Source organism: Rana temporaria, chromosome 1 (genome assembly GCF_905171775.1).
Source record: "Rana temporaria chromosome 1, aRanTem1.1, whole genome shotgun sequence".
Classification (NCBI taxonomy): Eukaryota; Metazoa; Chordata; class Amphibia; order Anura; family Ranidae; genus Rana; species Rana temporaria.
The window spans coordinates 93,044,444-93,064,435 of NC_053489.1; the positions used below are offsets into that span (position 1 = coordinate 93,044,444).

Below are 19,992 nucleotides of genomic sequence, written 5' to 3' on the forward strand. Positions count from 1 at the left end.
CCTAGTGACAATCGTCACAAATAGAAATGCAAATGGTAAATCTCCCCCAGTGGGGACACAGACAGTAATAAACACCCAATAGAGGTGCTGACCCTTCCACAGTATTAAAAAAAACAAAAAAAAAACATAAAATGGCATTAGTTACATGTTTTACAAGTCATAGATTACTCGAAAAACAAATATTTTCTGTTTTGTAACGGATTACAGAATAAAAACAACGACAATCAATAGGCAGAAGATGAATATGCCAATAGAGATCAAAGGTGGTAAAAGGACCACCCATTCAGGCTTTATCTTTGGTATTAAAAAAATATTTTGGATGGCCTGGGTTATGTACAGTTGTTTGTGAACACAAACATTGATTATTGGTCTGATCAGACAATGATCATCTCGTGCCCATGTGAATGTCCACCCAAACTTGGTCCTGTGCCAACTGAAATTGAAGAATCGCCGAAAACTGTTTCAACCAACTTGTATTCCCCTGAAAGTGCTTACTTCTAAAGAGGGGCAAATAATTGAAGACTTTTTTATGCATCCAAATATCAACAGAATTGAAAACACTGGGTTAATCAATCACTTTCAAGCATAGGAACACAGGAATGCTTCTATAGACCAAAAAAATGAAAAATTCACAATAGCACTTTACAAAGCACATCTCTATTTTACTCCTTGTTTCACATGAATAAGTACATAAGAGAGGTTTTCTATACACAGAATATACCCCTAATTTTCATGCTCTCTAACTGCAGCTTTTCAACCAATTTTTCTTGAAGCTTCACTAGCTGGTAATATGTAAACTGGCCGACCTAAATCAGGCTGACAGAATAATGTTTTACTTGTGCCTATTACTCTCTAGTATCACTGGGAGCCAGCTGGAGGAATGCTATGGTTCTGTCTGTCTTCACCAGTGTCAGTTTTAGTTATCCTAAGAAAGGGTGTGTTATTATCAGAGGCATAGGATCACCAAGAACAAGAATCCCTTGAGAGAGTACAACATTGGGGGTACAGTGTTGGCCAGCAGTACAGAGGAAAAAGATTCCAGATGATTGCAAAATGAGCAAACATTGTGACCAACAGGCCCGTCGGAACCCGACAGGCAAAGCAAGCATTTGCCTCGGGCCCCGGGCTCGCCAGGGGCCCCAGCAGGGAAGGCCCTTGCCGCACCGCTGCGTCCTCCTGCAGTCCGGTCGGCCGTGTACCATAACCGCGCGGTACAGGAGAATCAGGTTCCTGTTCCCGGCCGGGCTGACAGGAAATGCACACACTGAGTGTTCACTTCCTTTCAGTCCGGCCCCGGGAACAGCAAACTGAATCTCCTGTTCCGCGCGGTAATGTTACACGGCCGACCGGACTGCAGGAGGACGCAGCGATGCAGCAAGGGCCCTCCCTGCTGGGGCCCCTGTGCGGACACCAACATCTGCCGGCGTGTGCGTGATGCGAGATAAGTTGCCAACCCCACCCCCGCTTCTCAACTTAAAAACTGAAATGTCACTTTTTTTTTTTTTGCCTGGGGCCCCCAAATGTCTTCAAACGGCCCTGGTGGTAGAGCCTGATATGCAGGGATTGGCTACTCTTACTCCTCTGACTCGGGAGCCCCTGGTAGAGTGGACAGGGAGCTCGAGAGTGCAGAGTCGCACAAGCGCCTGATGGGAACGCTGGTGCTGGAGCCGAGCTGGACTCCTGTGAACTCCGGGGAGATGTCAGCAGTGCTGGTGTTGGCTGAGACAGCAGACAACTAGAGGCACGGTGCAGGAAGCCGGGATCAGCAGCAGGAGGGAGGTGTGCTGTAGTACAGACACAAGCAGGTTCAGACAGGCCGGGTCTTACACTGGCGGGCGGATCAGGTACAGGGTAAAGGCAGGAGCAGAGTCGTGGTCCAGGCCGGGTCAGCACCAGGCCGGCAGCAGTCAGATCAGAGGGATAGGCAGAGACAAGGTCAAACAAGCCGAGGTCAAGGCAGGCAGAGGTCTGGGACGATCAGGAACTAGAAGGGTTGCAGGAACTGGTAGGCAATCAGGTATCAGATGGGTCTCAGAAGACGCTGTAGACCGAACAGCAAGAGGCCCCAGTACCAGCCCCACTAAATAGTCTAGTTCGGTGCCAAAATGGCGTCAGCACGTGCCCATGTGCCGCTCATGCGGACGCCCGTGGCGCGATTGCGCACGCTGATGCGCCGATACCGCCATCTAGTGGACTGGCTTGCCCATGACAGGCAGTGAGGAAAGCAAATAGAATTCTAGGATACATCACTAGAGGGATCACCAGCACGAGGAAGGAGGTTCTGATTCCCCTATAAAGATCTTTAGTGAGACCTCATTTAGAATACCGTGTCCAGTTCTCGAGACCTCATACAAAAATATACTGATACTATAGAACCAGTCCAGAGACCGGTAATAAAAATGGTTATCCTGGGGAAAAAACATACAGTATCGAGAGCGACTTCAGTAACTTAATATGTACAGTCTGGAGGAATAAAGTGAAAGGGGATGATTGAAACCGTTAAATACATCAAGGGGTGAATAAGGGCCCTTTCACACGTACGTACCGTTTGTCCGCATTTTCATCTGTCCGTTGCGAATGAAAACGGGACATACATGGGTCTCTATGTGATTACGGGTGTCAGCGGATGACCATCCGCTGACACCCGTAATTTGTCCGCCTCCGCAAAGATCCGCATTTTCGGACGGAAGAAACCCCTATTTTTCTTCTGTCTGCCGGATCGGATGAACACGGACATACGGTCCGTGTTCATCGGATTCCCCATAGTGGAGAGCGGAGGAAAGACAGGGCGGTCCCTGCATAGTGTGCGGGGACCGCCCTGTCAGCTGCCAGCTCAGCTGGGATTTTACGTAGGATCCCCGCTGAGCTGTACGGACACACGGAGGCGGATCATTACTGATCCGCCCCGTGTGAAAGGGCCCTTAGGCTCAGGAAGGTTTTTTTTTTCTCAATATGAAAATAAAATCAAGAACACAGGGATATGACCTCAAACTAACTGGAGAAAAGTTTAAAACAAATCTTAAAAAGTATTATTTTACTGAAAGGGTAGTTGATGTTTGGAATAAACTTCTAGCAGAGGTAGTAAGCCAGTCAACGGCTTCAAACATGCTTGGGACCAACACAGATCTGTACTCGGACAAAAAAGTTAATGAAAAAAACTAAATACAAAACATGTATAAAAAAAAAATACAGGAGACTCCAAGGACCACCCTGTCTTTTTTCTGCTGTCACTTTTCTATGTTTCTATGTTACCAACAGGTGTTTTTTTTCCTGAAACTGCACCATGGTTACGCAATGTGATCAGTATAAAACGGCCCTGTCACTAGCTGGAAAAGCCAGCCACCCCTGTATTTGGTGGGCGATCTGTTCATTCTTAACACTCTTGCAGAGCAGTGGTCGCTGCTTCAGAGGGTGAAACCACTGCATGTAGTGGGGAGCACACAGAGTCTGCATTCTGAACAGAGATTCTGAGAAAAGAGTTTTCAGCAGGTGTAGTCATTACAGGAATCACTGCTTGTAGGCAAGGTACCATGGGATATGTAGTCCTCAGAAATTGAAAGAAAACAACAGAGAAGGGGCTGAAAAGAATGTAGGAAATCTAGGAAAGGGATGGCCAGCAGACAGGCAGTAGACTGGAAGATTTTTCATGTAAGGTTATATTGGATTGTAAAAAAAAAAAATATTATTTGTATTACTATTACAATGCTTATATTTTAAAATAAAAGTGAATGCTGTGACCATAGATTTTCTTTAACTGTTTTCACTGATGGAGTTGCTTTAAAGACAAACAGAGATTAGTGGAGTTCTTCTACAAATAAATTTGTTATCGCACTAAAGAGTGCAGTGGCCTTTGCAGGGAATGCAGCTTGTGGTCAGCACTGCAGCTTTAAGGTCAAACTATATAATTTTTTTAAAAAGTCAGTCTCCTGGAAATGGCAAGACAGATGGTTCGATGCTGTGAGTTTTTATTAAACAGGTCAATTGTAAACTTGAAAAAGAGCAAATGCATCTTTAACAAATCACTTGTCATCCATGATAAGTGAAGTATATCTTTCTGGGATCCTGTCAGCTGATAACTACTTTATAAGAATGCTGGGTGAATAAATGGATAAATCTCCCCTCATACAGTATCAGGACAAAAAGGAAAAACAGACTTTTGAACAGGAACGCCTGAATAATAATAATACTAAAATATTTTTTGCAGAACTGATTTTTTTAAACCCCTCCTTCTCCATACCCCATACTTGGCAGTTCTGATATCATGGGTCCTTCCTCTCTTAATTCAGTGGTAGACCGTCTATACCAGTAATGGCGAACCTTGGCACCCCAGATGTTTTGGAACTACATTTCCCATGATGCTACACTACACTGCAGAGTGCATAAGCATCATGGGAAATGTAGTTCCAAAACATCTGGGGTATCAAGGTTGGCCATCACTGGTCTATACTATAACATAAATAAATGGTGTGCTGTCCCTTTAAGAGATTACCAACCCTGCAAATTATAGGTATAGCTACTACATGCTATACATATACCAAATTGCTTAACCACTTGGTTTCCAGCCCATAGTCAAAATACGTCCTGTTTTTAAAGATGGATATCTCAGTAACGGCAGCAGCTGCTGCCACAACTGAGGTATCCATCTTTAGTGCCGACAGTCCTGTACACGATAACGGCGGTCTCTGCGGCGGATTCGCCGCGAGATCGCCGTTATCGGTGGCGGGAGAGGGCCCCCCCCCTCCCGCCGCTGTCCCACGCCCTCCGCCGCTTACCGGAGCCGTCGGTAGCGGCGGAGGAGATCGGGACCGTTCGGCAGCTGAGCGGGGTTACGAGTGAAGGAAAAATCTCCTTCACCCGTCCCCATAGCTCTGCTGGGCGGAAGTGACGTCAAAACGTCAGTCCCGCCCAGCGTCTTAAAGCAACTGTAAGGAATGTGAAATAATGGAATATTATATGTCTGACATTAGCTACTCCATTTTAGATAACATAGGTCTCTTAAGAGTTAATATAATATGTGCTTTTATTCTTTCTGTAACAGTAAGCATTATGATTTTGTCATAAAATACAAATAGATTGTGTTGAGACGGCTAGTTCCGGCACAGACATCCTGTGTGCAAGTAGCTTGTAAGAATGAAACTTGTTAAAAAAGGAACATCTGAATCTGTATAAAATACTCTGAACAATATAGACAATTTGCAATCTCTAATACAGCATATATCGTGTCTGTGTTCTAAATTGACCGACCGGTGTGGGGGTTAAAATATCCAACTGTCCAAGGTCCAGCCTAGGCAACAGAACCAGAACCGAACCCAACAGCAACATTTTTTTTTTTTGTCATTTGAAAAAATTACATTTCCAATTTTTTTTTTTCTCTTGCATTTTAGTCTAAATATGAGATCTGAGGTCTTTTTGACCCCAGATCTCATATTTAAGAGGACCTGTCATGCTTTTTTCTATTATAAGGGATGTTTACATTCCTTATAATAGGAATAAAAGTGATCAAATTATTATTATTTTTTTTCAGTGTAAAAAGTAATAAAATAAATAAAAATAAATAAGAAAACAAAACAAAAAAAAATTAAAGCGACCCGTCCCGACGAGCTCGCGCGCAGAAACGAACGCATACGCGAGTAGCGCCCGCATATGAAAACGGTGTTCAAATCACACAAGTGAGGTATCGCCGCGATCGTTAGAGCGAGAGCAATATTTATAGCCCTAGGCCTACTCTGTAGCTCAAAAAATGCAACCTGTAGAATTTTTTAAACGTCGCCTATCGAGATTTTTAAGGGTGAAAGTTTGACGCCATGCCACGAGCGGGCGCAATTTTTAAGCATGACATGTTGGGTATCATTTTACTCGGCGTAACATTATCTTTCACAATATATAAAAAATTGGGAAAAATGTATTGTTGTCTTATTTTTTTAATTCAAAAAAGTGTTTTTTTTTCAAAAAAGTGCGCTTGTAAGACCGCTGCGCAAATACGGTGTGACAAAAAGTATTGCAATGACTGCCATTTTATTCTCTAGGGTGTTAGAAAAAAATATATATATAATGTTTGGGGGTTTTAAGTAATATTCTAGCAAAAAAAACTGTTTTAGTCTCGTAAACACTGAATCTGAAAAACAGGCTCAGTAATCAAGTGGTTAAATAAATATTCATCCAGTGAAAATAGTGAACATTCACCAAACATATAAAAATCTTCCAACAGAATATGTGTATATCTTCACAAGCAAAGAACAAAATGCATATTAAATTAATGCAAACCACTAGTTTCTAATATGAAATTATCCTTAACCACTTCAATACTGGCCCATAGTCAATTGACGTCCACAGATGGGATCTCCATGTCATATGACGTCCTGGGCTTTGTGCAGTGATATGTGAATGATGCCTGCAGCTAGAGGCATCATTCAGATATCATTCTTTAGTGCCGGCGATTCTGTGCACCATAAGAATGATCATAGCGACAGTTCCGCCGCTTGATCGTTCTTATAGGCGGCGGGAGGGGACACCCCCCCTCCCGCCGCTTCTCCGGGCTCTCCCGTGCCATCAGGGGCCCGTAGAAAGAATCGTCTGGTGCAGGCTAGGAAGCATAGAGATGACTGACCAATCATTTCTATGACCGTTGGAGGCCCGGGCGCGATGTGATGACATCACGCCCGGGTACCCGGAAGTAAACAAAGCCCTCTCCATAAAGAGGACCTGTCACACACATTTCCTATTACAAGGGATGTTTACATTCCTTGTAATAGGAATAAAAGTGATAAAAAAAAAAGTGAAAAAAATAAATAAATAAAATCAAAAAAATAATTAAAAAAAAAATTAAACCGCCCCTGTCCCCGGTAGCTCTCACGCAGAAGCGAACGCCCACGTAAGTCCCGCTCACATATGTAAAGACGTTCAAACCACAAATGTGAGGTATCGCCGCGTGGGTTAGAGTGCCAGCAACAATTCTCACACTAGACCTCTTCCTTCTGTAAATCTAAACTGGTAACCTGTACAAATTTTCAAAGCGTCGCCTATGGAGATTTTTAAGTACCGAAGTTTTGCGCCATTCCATGTGTGCGCAAATTTGAAGCGTGACATGTTAGGTATCTATTTACTCTGTGTAACATAATCTTTCATATTTTACAAAAAAATTGGGCTAACTTTACTGTTTTGTTATTTTTTAATTCATGAAACCATTTTTTTTTTTTTAAAAGGCGTTTGAAAAATGATTGCGCAAATACTGTGCAAGATAAAACGTTTCAATGACCGTCGTTTTATTCCTTAGGGTGTCTGCTAAAAAACATATATAATGTTTGGAGGTTCTGCATAATTTTCTAGCAAGAATGATGATTTGTACATGTAGGAGAGAAGTGCCAGAATAGGCCCACTATTTTGATCGGTATAAAAGCCCGGTATTGAAGTGGTTAAACCATCACATCCAGTGTCCAAGTGATATATAAGTGTCCATATATGTCACAAATAAATATTAAAAAGTGCAAAAATAATCATGCTTAAGTGTCCACAAACCACCAGGCCACCACTGGGTGCACTCACCTCAATTAAGTAGTGTTTCTCTTCATAAACATCAAGTTTACCACAATTCCAGTTTTCGCGTCAACCGGAAATTACGCCACTGGCTGGGGTCCGACACACTGTGTTGCTGGTCTATACTGCTGCACTGAGCAGAGCTGACAAAATGGCATGACAACGTAGTTCAGATAAGCAATACCCTGAGCTTAGGTTGTGTGATGTCACTGCAGGGTGTAGGTCTGTGACAGCCTGGGTTCAGAAAAATTGGGTTGAGTATATGGGCATATGGGATTTTTGTGTGGATGTTTCATCCCTTTGAAAATGTTCCATTCGATGAAACACACCAGGCGGAGCCGATGCTGATGTCATCACACCTGACGGTGGTGGCAGTGGTACGAGACTGTATATATGTGATTGCTTTCCATTTCTATGTGAGTAGATGTACAGTACTTCTAAGCAAATACGCTGGTTGCACTATGAGATGCTTGCTTATTTTTCTCATGGGTCTAATATGCATTGCAAAATTGGGGTGCAAACAGTGAATCCCCACTTATGAGCCCTGTGGTTCCCAAGTGCCTTTGGAGCATCCTGCTGCTGTGACCCGCATTGAGGATTTCTGATCCGTGGGTAAATGATACCTGAATCAAACATGTTGTTGTAGACCACCTATAATTTGGGGGTCTACCCATTTGTTAAGAGGCTGCATGTGGTGGGGGCAGTTAAATTCACTGAAGTTATTGCCACTGATCACAAGTGGAATAAAAACACAGCTTTAAGTGGAATGGTGTTGGAATTCTCCTACACACAAAGGTTTATTTCACTTATTTGGACCTTTTTGATTTATTTAAATAGTGGCAGAGGTTATTTATTTGACTGGACTTAATTTATGTCAAAACCAGCATTTGAACTCACGGGGCCAAATTCTCAAAAAAGCTGCCTAACTTAACTTTCAGCAGTTAAGTTACACAGCCTTAAAATTTCTACCTAAGTGCCCGATCCACAAAGCACTTACCTAGAAATTACACGCCGTGTAACTTAAGTGCCTCCGTCGCAAGGCGGTCCTCCTCTCCGGGGGCGATTACTATTTAAATGAGGCGCGCTCCCGCGTCGGCCGTACTGCGCATGCGTGTGACGTAATTTTCCTGACGTGCAGCGCGCGAACGTAATTTACTCCGGGCTTTGTGGATTGCGACGGGACAATAAAGTTGCGACGGGTGAAAAAAAAAGAATACGCGCCGGGAAAACAAAAAAAAAAAAAAAAATTTACAGCGTCGCTCGGCATGCATTCCTGAGAGGGAGAACTCCATGCCAATTTTCAAAGAAAAAAACGGCATGGGTTCCCCCCCCAGAAGCATACCAGGCCCTTAGGTCTGGTATGGGTTGTAAGGAGACCCCCCCTACGCCGAAAAATCGACGTAGGGGGTCCCCCTACAATCCATACCAGACCCGTATCCAAAGCACGCTACCCGGCCGGTCAGGAAAGGGAGTGGGGACGAGCGAGCGCCCCCCCTCCTGAGCCGTGCCAGGCCGCATGCCCTCAACATGGGGGGGTTGGGTGCTCTGGGGCAGGGGGGCGCACTGCGGGCCCCCCCACCCCAGAGCACCCTGTCCCCATGTTGATGAGGACAGGACCTCTTCCCGACAACCCTTGCTGTTGGTTGTCGGGGTCTGCGGGCGGGGGCTTATCGGAATCTGGGAGTCCCCTCAAATAAGGGGGCCCCCAGATACCGGCCCCCCACCCTAAGTGAATGGATATGGGGTACATCGTACCCCTACCCATTCACCTAAGGGCAAAGTGATAGTTATTAAACACACAACACAAGGGTTTTTAAAATCATTTATTAGTCTGCTCCGGAGGCCCCCCCTGTCTTCTTTAGCTCTAATACCAGGGAGGGCTTCTTCTTCCACTCTCCGGGGGTCTTCTCCGCTCTCCGGGGGGTCTTCTCCGCTCTCCGGGGGGGGGTCTTCTCCGCTCTCCGGGGGGGGGTCTTCTCCGCTCTCCGGGGGTCTTCTTCTATCTTCGCCGCTCTCCGCTGTTGACTCGGCGCACCCCGGTTCTTCTGCAGCTGTCCGGTGCCTTCCCCTTCAGCGCTGGCTGCCTGCTATCTTCGTGTGTTAGCTCAATTACTAGCAGGCAGCCAGCGCGGTCTTCTGTGACGTCATGTTCTTCTTCTCCCTTCTTCCGATGTTGACTCGACGCCTCTTCTCACTGCAATGATGGAAGCGCGCCTTGCATCCCATTTATATAGGCATCACCGTCCCATCATGCTCCGGTAGGTACCCACGTGGTGGGTGCACGTGGGTAGGCGAGCGGCGAAGATAGAAGAAGACCCCCGGAGAGCGGAGAAGAATCCCCCGGAGAGCGGAGAAGACCCCCCCCGGAGAGCGGAAGAAGAAACCCCCCCCGGAGAGCGGAGAAGACCCCCGGAGAGTGGAAGAAGAAGCCCTCCCTGGTATTAGAGCTAAAGAAGACAGGGGGGGCCTCCAGAGCAGACTAATAAATGATTTTAAAAACCCTTGTGTTGTGTGTTTAATAACTATCACTTTGCCTCCAGGTGAATGGGTAGGGGTACGATGTACCCCATATCCATTCACTTAGGGTGGGGGGCCGGTATCTGGGGGCCCCCTTATTTGAGGGGACTCCCAGATTCCGATAAGCCCCCGCCCGCAGACCCCGACAACCAACGGCAAGGGTTGTCGGGAAGAGGTCCTGTCCTCATCAACATGGGGACAGGGTGCTCTGGGGTGGGGAGGCCCGCAGTGCGCCCCCCTGCCCCAGAGCACCCAACCCCCCCTTGTTGAGGGCATGCGGCCTGGCACGGCTCAGGAGGGGGGGGGGGCGCTCGCTCGTCCCCACTCCCTTTCCTGACCGGCCGGGTAGCGTGCTTTGGATACGGGTCTGGTATGGATTGTAGGGGGACCCCCTACGTCGATTTTTCGGCGTAGGGGGGGTCTCCTTACAACCCATACCAGACCTAAGGGCCTGGTATGCTCCTGGGGGGGGAACCCATGCCGGTTTTGATTTTACAAATTGCCGTGGAGTTCTCCCTCGGGAATGCATACCAAATGCCGTCGCTTGAATGGGCTTTTACATGGTGTGACTAATTTTCCACATTGTAAAACCAGCCCTAGTTTTGCGCAAGCAAATCGGAACTTACGCAGAAATCACAATGCTGAAATGCTTTGTGGATCTGCATAAGTCCTCATTTGCATACTCAAAGCGGCATTTCAATGAGAAATGCCCCCAGCGGCGGATGCGGTACTGCATCCTAAGATCTGACAGTGTAAGTGTCTTACACATGTCAGATCTTCTGCCTAACTTTGGAAAAAGCCTTTTGAGGATCGTTTCCAAAGTTAGGCACAGAGATAGGCAGGCTGAACAGCAGTTCCGCCTGCGTATCTCTTTTGAGAATTTGGCCCACTGAGTTTATATGTATAATGTTTCTTGGTATATTTACTGCACTATTGAAATAGTGGTGTTACCCACTGGGTTACACAAATTGTGCAACATTTTTTTTATATGTATGCCAAAGATATGAATTCTACGTTTGAATATAGGATGCACATACGCATTACAATAAATATGTTTCCCCAAATGAAAACCACAATTGTATGGCCATTTTTCATCCTTATCATTTGATTCTGCTCATCACTACAATCAAAAACAATTTATGATTTACTCCTTTTTCAACAAAATTCTAATGGTACAGTGAGGGAAAAAAGTATTTGATCCCCTGCTGATTTTTGTACGCTTGGGCATTACTGTGCCTAAAAATTGCTCAGCATGCACCTCTCCCTGAAAACCAGGAAGAAAAAGAAAAGGAACTGGGCTTCACATATGATGGATACACCCACAACATGAGCTGGAGGATATAAGGCAAGTGCTTGCAATGATTTCTGGAATGATTGGGTAGCTATTAATATGTTTTAGGGACTATTTAATGTGATTACCGTATTTATCGGCTTATATCGCGCACTTTTTTGCCCTGAAAATCAGGGCAAAATCGTGGGTGCGCGATATACATCGATACCCGCTTCCCGGCGCCGTGTTTGAATGCCTGCGCCGACATATACCGAACGCAGTACACTCGGGTACATTCGGCCAGGCTCGGCTTCACTCGTAGTCACGCTCTGTGAGTGTACTGCGCTCGGTATACGTCGGCGGAGGCTTCAAACTGAGCGCGGGAAGCGGGGATTCGACATGAAGACATTGCGGGAGAAGCCAAGAGGACACAACCGAGGCCGCAGACGGACGCCAGACCGGACAAGGCCGCTGATGGACGCCGGGGCAAGACACCAAAACTGTAAGTAGTAAAATGTAATACATTTTTTTTTTACAGGAAAAAACGGGTCAAAATTAAGGCTATACCCCGATAAATACGGTAATTTTAGTTTACAAAAAAAATAAAAATTATGCCCAGAACTCTGCTTTAAGGAACTTAAGGCAAAAAAACATGCACACAGTTGTGCAAACATAAGGAAAAAAAACATACTTAATTGCTACAGTTCAATTGTAATTTTCTACTGCAGGCAAAAGTAATCAGTAATCCTTCATAAGGTATACATTTATTTGTCAATGAACACACCAAACAAAAATGCTATTTTTTTTCCACACTTTAAGCTGTTCTGCGGACATATTTTATTAAAAGAGGTTAGCTTTAACGCCAAGAGGCTGCATACATGTATGTAAACACGTTTCTATGCCGAAAGCGAATGCCCTACGTGCTCCCTGCACAGTCACCGTCAGAGACCAGAAAGCTCCTGCTTACTTGCGATTGGGATCTTTCAGATCACGACTGCTGTGATAGCCAATCACAGCAGTCACATGACCCAAATGTCCACCTCCAGGCATTTAGAAGCACTTAAAGGGCTAGGAGGAGGCAGTGGGAAGGAGTTAAGAAACTGCCATCTCCTAACTTTGCATGAGATGAGAGCTGCCATTTCAGGAGACCAGTCACTCCAGCCAAATATCTTTGCACTGGGTAACTGATTTCCCCAATGACCTGTACTAATTTCTACTGGGCGCACCAGTGTCATGAAGGGTGCTCCTCCTCCTGGGACAAAAAAAAACAAACAAGAACACCAAAAGCAGGGGGGGGGGGATTGGCTTTAAGAGGGTACCTTAACTCTTAGAGGTAAAATTGTAACAGGGTAGGGAAGCATTCTGGTATACAGCACTCCTAAATAGCCCCAGTCTATTGGAATGCATGGGCAGTACTTCTGAAGTGCTTGAAAAGCTTTTTAGCAGCACCGCAACACAGGCGGTTCGACCCTTTCTTCGGCTGCTAGTGGGGGTTAAAAGCACTGCTAAAACAATGGTAAAACACTGCTTAAACGAGCAGCACTTTACCGCTAATGTAATGTGGCCGCAGCTGCAGTGTGAAAGCAGCCTAAAAGATGCAAAACAAAACACTGTATATTAAAAAATGTAATTATATTTTATTTTAGCAACTATCATAACTAGGAAAATATACACAGAAAACTACCAGTTTCCAGTTTAGCAGTCACACAAAGTGCTGCCAATTAAGGGTTTGCCAACCCTAATCTTTACTTGGATTTATTTGAACGGGAGAACTTTTTGATGGCAATATACTCACATTAACAACAGAGGTACTCACCCTAAAATATATAACATGTAATGCAAAGTCTGGAACCTTGCGGCGTATTCATTGTCCTACTTACAGTTTTAAATAGTTTCACAATTATGTTCCTTTACATTACTAACTGTAGGCAAAGGCTCTAGCTCCTGCTGCTCCAACCCCTGTTGTTACAATGCCACTTATTGCAGAAGGCACTTAAATCAGCAAACTGATAAAATGAGCTAGGTACTATAAAAAAAAGTATTCAAGACATCAGAATAAAGATAAAGTTCAGCAAAAAAGGGGATTTTTTAATACAGCTTACCTGTAAAATCCTTTTCTTGGAGTACATCACGGGACACAGAGCGGCATATTCATTACTATGTGGGTTATATGGAGTACCTTCAGGTGATGGACACTGGCAATCATAAACAGGAAGTCCCCTCCCTATATAACCCCCTCCCATAGGAGGAGTCCCTCAGTTTTGTAGCAAGCAGTATGCCACCCAAAATGTTCCCCATAAGAGGGGTGGGAGCTCTGTGTCCCGTGATGTACTCCAAGAAAAGGATTTTACAGGTAAGCTGTATTAAAAAATCCCCTTTTCTTTTCCGTACATCACGGGACACAGAGCGGCATATTCATTACTATGTGGGATGTCCGAAAGCAATGCTTCCAATGAGGGGAGGGAGACATCTCAGCCAGGAGATTTAATTCAGAAAGTATTCTTTAAATCATAATAAATCCAAATTAAATCCAACAAAAAATAATTATTCTGATTAATTTAATTAATTCATTAATTAATCAAGGGTGCCCCGAGTCTAGAGGATCTCAAATCGCAGCCTGCAGCACTGCCTGTCCAAAGGCTGCATCGGCCCTTCGTCTCACGTCCAATTGGTAAAATTTTGTGAACGTGTGGACCGACGACCAGGTTGCCGCCTTGCAAACCTGAGCCATAGAGATCTGGTGGTGTGCTGCCCAGGAGGCGCTCATGGCCCTAGTAGAATGGGCCTTAACTGATAAAGGAGGGGGCAACCCCTTCAAGCCATAGGCCTGACCGATTACTTGCTTAATCCATCTAGAGATGGTAGCTTTAGCTGCTGCCTGACCTTTCTTAGGCCCTTCCGGCAGAATGAACAATGTATCTGTTTCTCGAACCTCTTCTGTAGCTTTGAGATAGGCCTTCATGGCTCTGACAACATCCAAGGTGTGCAGTAACCCTTCCTTTCTAGAAGAGGGTTTTGGAAAAAAGGATGGTAGGACCAAATCCTGGTTCAAGTGAAAACTGGACACCACCTTGGGCAGAAAAGACGGATGTGGACGGAGAACCACCCTATCTTTATGTAGAATGAGGTAAGGTTCTCTACAAGACAAGGCTGCCAGCTCTGAAACTCTTCTAGCGGAAGCCATAGCGACCAAAAATACCAACTTCCGAGTCAGTAAAACTAACGGAACCTCTGCCAGAGGCTCAAATGGCTGCTTTTGCAGTGCTGACAACACAAGGTTCAAATCCCACGGACAAACCGGAGACTTGATGGGGGGATTAATGCGTAAGACCCCCTGTAAAAAGGTTTTAACCAAAGAGTGCGTGGCTAACGGCCTCTGAAACCATACAGATAAGGCAGAAATCTGTCCTTTAATAGTACTTAAGGCCAAACCCTTATCTACTCCTATCTGGAGGAAACGCAATACCCTGTCAATGGTGTATTTGCGTGGAAGCCATCTCTGGGACTCACACCAGCTTACGTAGGCCCTCCAGACCCTGTAATAAATTACTCTGGAGACTGGTTTTCTAGCCTTGATCAGAGTAGAAATAACTTGGCTAGATAGGCCCCTACCCCTGAGGATCAGGGATTCAGCCGCCAGGCCGTCAAATTTAGATGCGGTAAGGCAGGGTGGAGTATCGGGCCTTGAGAGAGTAGGTCTGGCCGAAGTGGAAGGGTCCATGGTTCGCCCACTGACATTCTCAAGATCAGTGAGTACCACGACCTCCGGGGCCATGCGGGGGCTATCAGAATGACTGGTTTGTACTCCACCCTGATCCTGCGCAGCAGGCGGGGCAGCATCTGTAACGGGGGGAAGGCGTACAGCAGATTGAACGGATGCCAAGGGCAAACCAACGCATCGGTTCCACAGGCCAGAGGGTCCCTTGATCGGGACATGAACTTGCTCAGTTTCCTGTTGAACCTTGATGCCATGATGTCCACATCCGGAGATCCCCACTTCTGGCAGATCTCCTGAAAGACTTGGGGATGGAGGGACCACTCCCCTGAAACTAGCTGCTGGCGACTTAAGAAGTCCGCCTGTAAATTGTCCACCCCCGGGATAAAGATTGCCGAGATGCATGGTACATGCGACTCTGCCCACAGGAAAATTAAGCTCACTTCCCTTTGGGCGGCTCGACTCTTCGTGCCCCCTTGGTGATTTATATATGCCACTGCCGTGGCATTGTCGGACTGCACTCTCACTGGAAACCCTAGAAGTTTGGACGTCCAGGCCTTTAAGGCTAAACGGGCCGCCCTGATCTCCAGGACATTGATTGGCAGCCCTCTTTCCGACTCTGTCCAAACTCCCTGCTGGACTTGCCCATCCAGGACTGCTCCCCAGCCCTTCAGGCTGGCATCTGTGGTTACCAGTTTCCAGATGATGGGACTGAATGACTTCCCCTTTAGGAGGTTCTGAGGCTTTAGCCACCAGTAGAGGCTTTGCCGGACCCTTGATGGAAGGATCAATGGAAGATCCAGGCGTTGCGGATCTTTGTTCCATGCAGACAGGATGGTAGCCTGCAGGATTCGAGTGTGTGCCTGAGCGTATGGTACTGCCTCGAAGGTGGCCACCATCTTTCCCAGTAACTTCATGCACAATCGTATAGTTGGCTGCCTTTTGCTTAACACCAACTGGATCAATTCTTTGATCCCTTTGAACTTCTCTAAAGGAAGAAACACTCTTTGCTGCTCCGTGTCTAGCAGCATGCCGAGGTATTCCAATCGTTTTGTGGGCTGTAAAGCCGACTTTTCTTGGTTTAAAACCCAACCGAATACCTCGAGGTACTGAACTGAAAGGGCTACCGCTCGACACAGGCCCGGAGCAGAGTGATCTATGATCAGGAGGTCGTCCAAATAGGCCAGGATCGAGATTCCCTGGGTCCTTAGATTGGCCAAGATGGGGGCCAGGACCTTCGTAAACACACGGGGGGCAGTAGCCAACCCGAAAGGAAGAGCCACAAATTGATAGTGGCGCCCTGCGATAGCAAAGCGTAGGAATTTTTGATGACCCTGAAAAATTGGAACATGAAGATACGCGTCTCTTATGTCTATTGAGGCCAAGAAATCGTTTCGCTGCAAGGCTGCAGCGGCAGACCGTATGGATTCCATCCGAAAGGACCGAATCCTCAGGTAAGAGTTTAGAATCTTTAGATCCAGGATGGGCCTTACATCGCCGCTGGGCTTTGGCACGATGAACAGATTGGAGTAAAAGCCTAGCCTGTGCTCCTGAACTGGTACCTCTACGATTACCCCTTGGTTTAGAAGACGATCCAAGGCTGTTAGCAAGGCAGCCCTCTTTTCCGGATCGCTTGGAATTCTTGATTCCTGAAAATGCGGAGGGGGAAACTCCCGAAATTCTATTTTGTAACCAGTCGCCACCAGGGAAAGAACCCATTTGTCGGGGATCTTGGCTTCCCAAACTTTTGCAAAGAATCGAAGCCTGCCCCCCACCCGATTGAGTGGGGGCGCCCCTTCATAACGCTGACTTTGGAGCAGGTTTAACTGGCTTGCGGACCCATGGTCGCTTGCCACCCGCGGCCTGCCCTTGCGACTTATTACCAAAGTTCGACCGTGCGGGAGGCCGTCGATACTGCCTGGGGGCCGAGGGCCCTGGGGCTGGGGATTGCTGCCGCTTAAACGCTGGACCCCTAAATCTCCTTTTGACTGGTAAAAGAGTACTCTTGCCACTAGATATCGTCTGTATGTACTTATCCAGATCTTCCCCAAAGAGCCTTCCTCCGTGGAAGGGAAAACCCGCTAACAGCTTTTTACACGGAGTCTCTGCCGACCAATTCTTTAGCCACAGGAGCCTTCGCATATGCACCAAGAATAGCGACAGACGGGAAGCTTGTTGGATGGAGTCCTTTATGGCATCCACCGCGAAACATAGAGCCCTGGGAAGGTCGGCCAGATCCTGTGCCTGCTGAGCCGGGAACTCTTTTAGCATCTGCTTAGTCTGGTCTTTTAACGCCTGACAAACGCCAATTGCAGCCACGGCCGGTTGCACCACTGCCCCTGCAGTAGAAAAGGATGCCTTCAAAAGGGTTTCCAACCGCTTATCAACCGGATCCTTGAACATCTGTATGTTTTCTACTGGGCAAGTTAAAGATTTGTTTACGCAGGAGACCGCTGCATCCACAGCGGGAAGCACCCATTTCTTTGAAAATTTTTCCTCCATAGGGTACAAAACAGAAAACCTTTTAGGAGGAACAAAAATTTTATCGGGCCGGGCCCAATCTTGAAAGATCAGGTCTTCCAACAATGGGTGAACCGGAAACACTGCGTTACTTAATGGTGCTTTTAAGGAGCCCAAAGAAGACACGGCAGGAATCTGAGGCCCTGGCGAGGGCAGCTTAAAAGCCGAGCGGACCATGTCCGTTAAAGACTGTACCCACAGATTCTCAGCTTGAGAGACCGAAAAGGGTTCCTCAATAGTGGACTCCTCAATGTCTGAACCTTCTAGGCCCTGCTCTGTTTGGTCCTCCTGGGATTCTAAATCCTCTGGGGAGAGAATCTCAGCATCAGAGGACACCAACTTAGGGGACGGAGATCTAGTCCGCTTTTTGGCTGCCAGAGAATTTGTAAGAAAAGTAGTCAGCCTCTGTTCTAACCCCTGCAGGGAGACAGATAACATATCCTGCGTGACAAACACTGGGTCGGGCAGAATGGGGCCAGCCACAGCACCCACCACACCTAATGGCTCCTCAAAGGCGGCATCTTCTAGCTTTTTAGGAGAGGACAGAACCTGATTAAGATCCTCCGAGCTAGAGGGGGAACCCTTCTGTTTCTTTGCATTTTTAGCACCTTTAGTCCCCGAACCTTTAGGGCCCATGATACAATACCGAGGGACTCCGCTACTAACAACTGACTGCTGTAGCAAGGAGAACAAAAAAATATAGGTAGCTTAAGGTAGGAAACCTTATAAGCAAATGGGAAGGTAGTGCAGACCTTACCCTGAAAGAAAAACTTTTTTTTTTTTTTTCCGTTTTGTCTTGTTTTTTTTTTTTGTTTTTTTGTGTGTTTTCCTTTTTTTTTTTTTTTTTTCAAATATTTAAATTTTTTGCACTTTAAAGGGACTGTGTCAATGCCAGACTGCTGTCAAAAGACCTTTGGCTTAATAGAGAAAATCAGGGGAACATCTCCTATCTTCTCCCTTTAGTCAGTGAGGAGCTTAGCTCCAGACCTAAACAGGTCTCTTTTACCGCCACTAGGTGTCACCCTACTCCGCTCTGTGTCCCGCTCTGAGTTCCTCCAGTCAGCAGACGAATCCTACACTGACCGGAGGACAGAGCTGCTCAAGATAACAGCGAGGGGGGAACGCCCCTCTCTCCCCGCCGACGTCACGACGCTCCCCGCCCCCTCCGCGCGCATCTACATCATGCGCGCGCACGCGCGTCCCAGAGGGAAGCATGAGGAGAGGAGCAGCACGCCGGCGGCGTCCGAGGACCAGAGCTGTAGGGGAAAACGCACCTAAATACAGGTAAGTCCCTGGCCTTAAGCCGAGAGATAACGGGGGGTGGGCTTGCCCTACTTGTCCTAGAACCAGGCAAAAAGCCTCTACCCCCCAACAACCATGCGGGACAGCCACCAGCAACACAGTCCGTGGGGGTGGGGGAGTATGCTAGTAATGGGAGGTGACCATCCTGTCTAGCAGACATAGTGGTAAAGTTTGCCAATGCAGAGCATCCCAGGCTAACCCAACTAGACTTCCCCCTGAGAGACCTGCCGACGAACCAAGTTCCGCAGGCCCCCCTCTTACCTGCTCCACGCTGCAGGGTATTGCAAAAGCAAGAGGCCCAATCTTCCCCCATCTCCGTGGGTTCTGTACTAGACCTTCAGGGACCCGGGTCCTGCTGGAACACCACTGCCCTGGACCTATACAGCATCCTGGCAACAGTACCTTTTGGACTTTAGAAAGCTCAAAGTTCTGGGCCCAGGATCCAGCCCCTTAAAAAGAGGCATTATAGGCGAAACCCCACGACTTGGGGCCCGGGTACTGTCCACTTTGGCTCTGAGGCACTTTGGACAGATCCGGTATAGTCTGCCTAGTCTCAAGGACCTGGAGGCAAACTTCTTGTGACCAACACCTAAGACACTGGCGAAAAAACTGAGGGACTCCTCCTATGGGAGGGGGTTATATAGGGAGGGGACTTCCTGTTTGAGATTGCCAGTGTCCATCACCTGAAGGTACTCCATATAACCCACATAGTAATGAATATGCCGCTCTGTGTCCCGTGATGTACGGAAAAGAAAACTGGCCAGTATATGATACACACACACACACACACACACACACACACACACACACGTATATTAGAATTTGTGAAAGCACCAAAAAATCATCTTCCAAAATTAGATGACAGCTCACTGCTCTCTTGCTCCTTATTTAACCACTTAAGCCCCGGACCATATTGCTGCCTAAAGACCCAAGGGGTTTTTACAGTTCGGGACTGCGTCGCTTTAACAGACAATTGCGCGGTCGTGCGACGTGGCTCCCAAACAAAATTGGCGTCCTTTTTTCCCCACAAATAGAGCTTTCTTTTGGTGGTATTTGATCACCTCTGCGGTTTTTATTTTTTGCGCTATAAACAAAAATAGAGCGACAATTTTGAAAAAAATGCAATATTTTTTAC

The 19,992-nt window shown here is 46.6% G+C and overlaps 1 protein-coding gene across 2 annotated transcripts in view; it reads right to left on the reverse strand.

Moving 5' to 3' along the window:
* The window catches only part of IPO11 (importin 11), a 652,108-nt gene that overhangs the window by 245,279 nt on the left and 386,837 nt on the right, over positions 1 to 19,992 (reverse strand). The window lies entirely within an intron of this gene.